This window comes from Trichomycterus rosablanca, chromosome 6 (genome assembly GCF_030014385.1).
Source record: "Trichomycterus rosablanca isolate fTriRos1 chromosome 6, fTriRos1.hap1, whole genome shotgun sequence".
Taxonomy (NCBI): Eukaryota; Metazoa; Chordata; class Actinopteri; order Siluriformes; family Trichomycteridae; genus Trichomycterus; species Trichomycterus rosablanca.
In genome coordinates, this window is record NC_085993.1 from 43,970,045 (window position 1) to 43,979,145 (window position 9,101).

Here is a 9,101-nt window from a genome sequence, read left to right on the forward strand (position 1 = left end):
GGGCAAGTTTTTTATACTGAGCACAACCCTTTTGTTCCTCCTACCATACCACCAAGCGCTCAATGACCAGCTAGAACCCTACCCCCATGCCCCTTTTTTTTCTTTCTTATACTTTTAGCCCTGCCCCAAAGCAGTTTATCTCCTGCCTCCTAGCTCAACTTTTTCAGCTTTTTGCCCTCCCTCTTTTTAGCCTAACTCTGGTCCTCTCTGCCTGGCTCACTTTACATCTTTTATAATCACATCATGGTGATCATTACTAGTAAAAGTGTTTATTTATTAATCAGTACATCTTCAGTAACTGCTTAATACAGACTACAAAAATGAAAAATGTACAAAAATATAAAACAACTGAAACAGAAGCTGATTATAAGAATGGAGATTACATTTGATAAGTTAGCTATCTCTAAACAGGAAGTAGCCACAGCCACATTTGTCATACTGCACATGCTTCCTGTCATATGAACCACATCACTGTAACTTTGTACAGAAAACCTTAAGTAAAGTAAAATTAAAGCAGAATTTGATGGTCAAAACCAATTCCAGTAAACTTGTATTATTATTTTGTACAAATGTACGACCACAACAATCAGTTACTTATATTCTGTGTTTTGTGTCAAATTAACATTGTAAATATAAAATAAAACCAATTGATTCCAATGGAATGAATTCCAATTCATTCAAATTTACGACCACAGCAAGAGCAGAAATATCAATAAAACAATCCCTTACTTATATTCTATGTTTCATGTCAAATTAAGTTAACATTGTAAATGTAAAATAAAACATTGGCACATGCATTGTAGTTTTAAAGTATTTCTATGATTTATATGATTGACATTATTCCATCAGGGACTTGACATTTGGACTAGTGAGTGAGAACATTTAAGAGGAATGAAAAGTGTTTGTTAGCATAGCATAATGAATCATAGCTTAGCATAGCATAGATGTTGGTGATTAGCATAGCAATTTTATCCAGGCCCTGTGTACATTTGACGGGGGAGTGGATTGGCAACCTGTCCAGGGTATTACTGCCTTGCGCCTATTGTTTATAGTTGGAACCTGACCCACCGTGGCCCTGACCTGGATAAAGCAGTTACAAAGTCTGCAAAAAAGAGTCTCATTTATGGAGTGCTACAGAGATGATTGTCCATACATCAGGTTCTCCCAAAGGATTCTTTCTTACCTACCTGACCAAGGATCATCTTGCCCAGATGCACAGTTAGGCTTGACAGCCGACAAGTAGGTAGGTTCATGGTAATGACAAACAGACAGATCTTGTTCAGTTTTAAATGATGGAAGCAAATGTGGTCCTGAGAACACTCATAGCCTTAGATTTTGTTGTCCTAATCTATGCTTTGCCATAATTTGACTGCAGATATGAACTGAAGTTCCAAGTACAACTAAAGCAAAAAGAATGGCAGGTATAGTCATTCAAAATCAAACCCATAACATGTTAAACTAAGCCAAATGTCACGAATACTTTAATACTTTCTAAATCCACTGAATTCCTTTAAATCAAATTATAATTAAAAAAGCTAGAAATGCCAAAATGCCTGGCCACACTGTATGTTCTGTGCCATACATTTACATTTTGGGCATTTAGCAGACGCCTTTATCCAAAGCGACTTACATTACAGTTACAATTGAGCAATTGAGGGTTAAGGGCTATGCTCAAGGGCCCAACAGCAGCAACCTGGCCGAGGTGGGGCTTGAACCAGTGACCTTCTGATTACTAGATCAGTACCCTAACCACTAGGCTATGACTTGCCATACTATTTTTAGCCTGCATTTGTTTATAACACACATTAAGTACAAACACATACTGTATTTTCAAGATATTTATCAGCATCGTTCTCAATAACAAAAAAATGAATAGTTGTAGCATGTATATGAAGACTTCAGTTTGTAAACAAGCTTACATGTTCACGTCTTTACTTCTGGGCTCTTTACTTTACCCTCTTAGTGTATGTCCTTTTAAGGAAACATCTTTCTTTCACAACTTTTACAACTATTTAAACTATGTGTTGTGTTTAGCTAAAGAAAACTTTGATAAATTGAAGTTTAACAGGTCTCTTTCAGAGGCGTTCCTCTAAATACACCACACAAAGCACACTTACCTCACCCAACTAAACTATAAGATTTAATAGTGTGTTATCTAAACTCCGTGATGTGGTTCATGTTTCATTCTGAATGGTTGAATATGATATTTAAAGCTGTGCTTTGTTTGATAGATGAACAACTATCTGAACGCCTGTGAAAGCTTTACAACCACAGCCGGAGCTGAAAATGAATGTGAGGAGAAAGAAAATGTGGATTTTGTTTAATATGATCTCACACCTTGTTTTTCATCTATCAGACATAGGAATGTAGAAATTGTAAGCTTTAACGTCTACAGATTTATTACATATTTAAAACATATTACTAAACTGTTAGAGTCACTGTTGTTTGTAGGAACTTTAGAAGAGTATCCAGTACTTGTGTGGAACTACAATTTAAGGGAACTGTTTTCTTGTTGCTACCCAGCAGCCTTTGAAAACCATGTCACTTATTCATCCTGTACTCCCAGGAAGCCTTGAAATGGATACTGACTTATAAGCTACCCTGCTGGGCAAATGGTCATTTATTTTCCTTTCTTTCTTTCTTTCTTTCTTTCTTTCTTTCTTTCTTTCTTTCTTTCTTTCTTTCTTTCTTTCTTTCTTTCTTTCTTTCTTTCTTTCTTTCTTTCTTTCTTTCTTTCTTTCTTTCTTTTTAATAATAGTTTATTAATTAAACTATTTTTACTTTATATTTAGTTATTTATACTAACCCTGATCTCATTCGATCTGACTCTTACCAGGATACTTTTGGTATCTGCATCATCTGTTTTTTTCTGCTAACTAAAGTCTTCAATTCCAAAACAAATCAAGACTTGACTGTTATAATCACTGTAAATAAAAGAATCAAGAAATAAAATAAAATAAAAACATAAAGTGCTCAGTGGCACAGTGGTCTACAATGCCAATCCACCATCATGGGTGTGAATCTCAGCAGTTCTACCAGCCTGCCAGGCATTTACACAGGCATGATTGGCTACATTTGAGGGGGAAGTGGATTGGCACCCAGGGTATTACTGCCTTGCGCCCAGTGTTTTGGAACCTGACATGCTGTAACCCTAACCTGGATAAAGCAGTTAATGAAAATGAAAAATAAAAATGTAATAGAACTTAACACAACAGCAAAATAAAACCAATTCTATTTCCTAATTTAAACAGGATATTTTTATTCCTTCTTTTGTTTGCTTGCTTTACTTTCCTTGTTTTTTTTTATTTATCTTTTTTATTGTTTTTTTTTTAATTTAACAACATGTAAACCAGACAACAAAAACATTACAGTAAACATACAGAAAGTCAAACCCATACATACAAACACTGCAACTATGTAAACAGAAAAAAAGGCTAAAAAATAATAATTATAAAAAGAGAAGAAAAAAAATGTCATTTTCCTGATTTCTTTCTTACTTATTGTTCTTTAATGGATTCAGTTTCATTTTGTATTAGAGCGGCTAAAGGAAAGCACAGCTGCAATGTTCTTCGCTGTTGTTCCTGGGTTGTATGGAGCTCAGATTACACGAGTATACACGTAGTGTATTTTATTTATAAATTCTTTCTTTCTTTCTTTCTTTCTTTCTTTCTTTCTTTCTTTCTTTCTTTCTTTCTTTCTTTCTTTCTTTCTTTCTTTCTTTCTTTCTTTCTTTCTTTCTTTCTTTCTTTCTTTCTTTCTTTCTTTCTTTCTTTCTTTCTTTCTTTCTTTCTTTCTTTCAGCTTTGGCTTTTTTGCAACTTGTATTAGAAAGGCTAGAGGAAAGCACATCTGCAGTGTTCCTCTCAGTTTTTCTCTCGGTTGTGTGGAGCTCAGATTACACATGAGTAGTTAAACCACAGTGTTTGGATAGTTACGTGTAACAATACAATAGGATATTTTTTTAAACCAGTTATTTCTTTTGAACTTTTACTGCTTTTACATTGATTAACATGAATGAATTATTACAGGACAGCACAGTAGCACTGTCACCTAACAGCAGGGAGGGCTTGGGTTTGGTTCCCCGGCCAGGCTGCTTTCGGTGTGGAGTTTGCATGTTTTCCAGATGTCCGCGTGTGTTTCCTCTGCATGCTCTAGTTTTCTCTGGGGTTTTTCTGCCTTTTGTTCAATGAATTACTCTGCCTTTTGTCCAATGTCCACTGCAACCCTGACCGGGATAAATCGGTGGCAAAACAGCCAGTGAACAAATGAAGTGAAAATCACATCATCCAGCCCAAAGGAGTACAGCAAATGAACAGCGGCCTTGTCTTAAAGCCATACCAAAGCACCCTACTGAGAGAGGCATGATACACCACAATTAAAAGTAGAACAAGAGCCACAGAGAGGGAACAGAGAGGGGGAAGAGAAAGGGGGAAGAATGAATAAATACGATTCAGAGAGCAGGAAATGGTGTGACAGTGAGTCATAATCTAGAGCTGACTTATACAAACCACCAGATTCCCTAACAACTCCTTCATAAACACACGTAAACAAGCAAAAAAAAGTTCCCCTTTTAAAACAAAAGTTTTGTGTGCAGATTTTCATTAGGCAGACTCGTGTTCTCTGCAGCTGCTTTCAGTAAATGTATTATTGGTGTTTGGTGGTTGCCCAGGTTTTCTGTAGCTCCACCCATTCAGCTGCAGTGTTGCCAACGGCATAGTCTGCAATGCAAATGAGTGAAAAACCCATTACAATATTTGAACAACTCTAAAGCAGAGACTTCAGGACATCAATTTTGAACATCCATTTATATATCTACAGTAGAGCTACACTGATCAGCCATTACATTAAAACCACCTCCTTGTTTCTACACTCACTGTCCATTTTATCAGCTCCACTTACCATATGACTGCAGTCCATCTGTTTCTTTGCATACTTTTTTAGCCTGCTTTCACCCTGTTCTTCAATGGTCAGGACTCTCCCAGGATCACCACAGAGCAGGTATTATTTAGGTGGTGGATCATTCTCAGCACTGCAGTGACAATGACATGGTGGTGGTGTGTTAGTGTGTGTTGTGCTGGTATGAGTGGATCAGACGAAGCAGCGAGATTTTAAATACTGTGTCCACTCACTGTCCACTCTATTAGACACTTCTACGTAGTTGGTCCACCTTGTAGATGCAAAGTCAGAGACGATCGCTCATCTATTGCTGCTGTTTGAGTTGGTCATCTTCTAGACCTTCATCAGTGGTCACAGGATGCTGCCCACGGGGCGCTGTTGGATGGATATTTTTGGTTGGTGGACTATTCTCAGTCCAGCAGTTACAGTGAGGTGTCTTATCCACTCATACCAGCACAACACAAACTAACACACCACCACCATGTCCGTGTCACTGCAGTGCTGAGAATGACCCACCACCCAAATAATACCTGCTCTGTAGTGGTCCTGGGAGAGTCCTGACCATTGAAGAACAGCATAAAAGGGTGCTACCAAAGCATGTAGAGAAATAGATAGACTACAAAGTGCTTCTATATTGTAAGTGAAGCTGATAAGTGAGTGTAGAAACAAGGAGGTGGTTTTAATGTTATGACTGATCAGTGTATATTGTGTTTGGTGGTGGCAAAAGGCAGTTAGATGGGAATAAAAGCTAATACGCTAATTCTAATTGATCAGTATTTCTGGAAGAAAGTATTTTACAATATTTACATTTTCAGCATTTAGCAGACGCTTTTATCCAAAGCGACTTACACAATGAGCGGAACACGATGAGCAATTGAGGGTTAAGGGCCTTGCTCAGGGACCCAACAGTGGCAACTTGGTGGCGGCGGGGCTTGAACCGGCAACTTTCTGTTTACTAGTCCAGTACCTTAACCAGTGAGTACAAAATAACACATTGTCAATGAGAAGTCATAAACATCAGATAGTGTAGTTGAAGCACAGCTTCAAGATCCTGGGGATCCTTTAGGTATTCCTGCTTCTTCTCACATCCCAAGGAATCACATGGGGATCCAGTTTGATGAATAAATTGTGTACAATAGAGTGTCAAACTGTACTGAGCTACAGATGGGCTACAATCAGTAATTCATACACAAAAACAAGTCAATCTGCGTAGTACTCAACTTTCTGCAGTGCTAGATTTTGCCTTAATTTAGGTCCTCATCAGTTGAACAGTACAGCAAAACAACAAAAAATGAATGATGTGGTATTTTAGAGTAGCAGGATATTTTGTGGATACTTTCACATGACAAACATTCAACTTCCACATAATATTGCTTATCTTAAACCCTACTGCTAGTCTGTATGACCTAAAGTTAGGTTACAGCATGATTAAACCATTGGGAACTCAATAGCCACCTTAATTTGTGCTTTGGCTGGGATGTGTTTTAAAAACACCACCCAGAGATGTGTTCAAGGTGTGTTGCATTTACATTAACAGAATTTAGCAGACATTGACCCTGACTAAATGACTTACACAAGTGCTTACTCAGTAAACATTTCCTCACTCTAGTGCAAATAGACAATGGTCTAAGAACCCAAATCTGTTGAAACTATGTTAGAACAAAGGTTTTTTGAAAGATTAATAGATTGATTATTAAGGGCAAGGTTAGTTTCCATTTAAATGCTTAGTAAAGAGGAAGGTCTTTAATTTAAGACAGCAGGAAACTCCGCTGTTTAAAAAGACAAAAGTTTATACAGAAAAGCCTTTCCTCAAGTTCCGATTGTTGGACCAAAAGACTTAGACTTGTGGCTCAGGGCTGGTCCATTTTTTACTTTGTAAGCAAGCATACACTGACCAGCCATAACATTAAAATCACCTTCTGGTTTCTACACACACTATCCATTTTATCACAATTACTGACTGTAGCCCATCTGTTTCTCTACATAACTTTTTAACCTGCTTTCTTGCTGTTCTTCAATGGTCAGGACCCCCACAGGACCACCACAGAGCAGGTATTATTTGGGTGGTGGATTATTCTCAGCACTGCAGAGACACTGACGTGGTAGTGGTGTGTTTGTGTGTTGTGCTGAGTGGATCAGACACAGGACGCTGCCCATGGGGCGCTGTTGGATAGATATTTTTGGTTGGTGAACTATTCTCAGTCCAGCAGTGACAGTGAGGTGTTTAAAAACTTAATCAGCATTGCTGTGTCTTATCCTATCATACCAGCACAACACACACTAACACACCACCACCATGTCAGTGTCACTGCAGTGCTGAGAATGATCCACCACCCAAATATTATGCCTGATCGGTGTATTTGTTACAAGAGACTGCTGTACAATCTGAGTGGCTTCCAAAGAGAGCAATGATTGAAGCTTTCTGATGTTATAGAGGCAGAAGTGACATGAGCTTGCCAGGTTAGCAAAATGAGCCAAGAAGGATAGCTGGTATGTTATCACTTGTATCATTACAAATCTTTACAGAGACTTCTTGGTGCATATTTAGTTGTTAATTAGAAACAGGTGAGGTATCATGATTCTTCATGATTGCAAGCAAAGTCTGCCCCAAACTTCATTCTTGACAAAAAATTGTTTAGTTTTTTCACCATCTACCATACATATTAATATTATAAGAATCAGGAAATCCAGAGATATCTCAATCAGTGTAGGGCAAAGCTGAAAACCACTGTTGAATGTGTGTGATGTTCAAGCATTAAGACTGAATTGCATGGGAAATGTCATGCTTCTGTGATAAAATAGTCAGATGGGCTAAAGAGTACATCGAAAAACTTAACACACTTAACACAGTAATCCGCTTCATCAAGAAATGTAATCTAAAACTCTGTTACCCAAAGAGAAAGCCATTCATGAATTGTTTGCAGAAACATTGTCATGTTGTCTGGGCCTAAGCTCAACTTATATGGACCAAAAGTGGGAATGTGTGTTGTGGTCAAATGAGTCCATTACTCTCCTTGTTTTCAGGGGGAAAAAAAAGATGTCGAATTTGCTGTGCCTGTGATGTCAAGTACCATCCAAATTGTAACCAACTTCTTTTTCCTGAAAGCCTGTGGTTATTTCATAGACAGTGTGTGTGTGTGTTTGACTGACCTGCCTGCAGAAGATATACAAAATTAGCTTATTGTAAAAGAGAACAATAGAACCACAAAGAAAGTATGCTTTCTTTAATAAAAAAATGTGCCACATTAGGTTTTTTTCTAACAACCCTATAGTTTTAGCCTTCTTATTGGTTTGGGTTATCAGTTCATTCAAATTGCCCTTATCTCTATATAGACATTAACCAGAGCTTAAGAATCTAGAATCCTGAAGCTCTGATGAACGGGCGGTGCCTGCTGTGCTGTGACAGGAACTTGTGCAAGACTGCTTACAACCACACATACCTGTAGGTAAATGCTAGTTATGTGTACGAATCCTTTCAGTTCTGATCTACTGGCATCTAGTGGTTTAACACTTGCAGTGCATTGTTATTTATTTATTAGGATTTTAACTTCATGTTTTACACTTTGGTTACAGTCATGACTGGACAGGTTATTACTGGTCACACAAGGTTCATCAGTTCAAGTCTTTTTAATGTCAATCACATTCATGGATAATTTTGTATCTGCAATTCACCTCACTTGCATGCAAACACCAACATGAAAACTTCACACAGAAAGGACCCGGACCGCCCCACCTGGTAATCAAACCCAGGACCTTTTTTGCAGTGAGGTGACAGTGCTACCCACCGAGCCAGATAATGCTGTTTCACTAAAATATTATTATTAACAATAATAATTTACAATAGTAATAATCATATAATATTCAATGATATTAAAGTATCATTTATTCTCTGTTAGAAAATCTGATATAAATTTATTTTACAGCCATTCAGAATAAGTGAAATCATTCTAAATAATTACAAAATAAACCTACATTTGTAGAAATTAATGTAATTAATGTACTAATTGCCTAAGCCGATTCGGGAGGGTCAAAGTGTGGACGGCACCAATATTTCTTGGTCACTTTAACCCTCAATAATAAAGTAAAAAATAAACAAATCTTAAAATGACTAATAAAGTAGAAATATGCAATTTGCATGTGGTGACTTTGCCCGACACTCTGTCTGGGTGAATGTCATTGGAAAGGTTGAATTTGCTGAATACTATA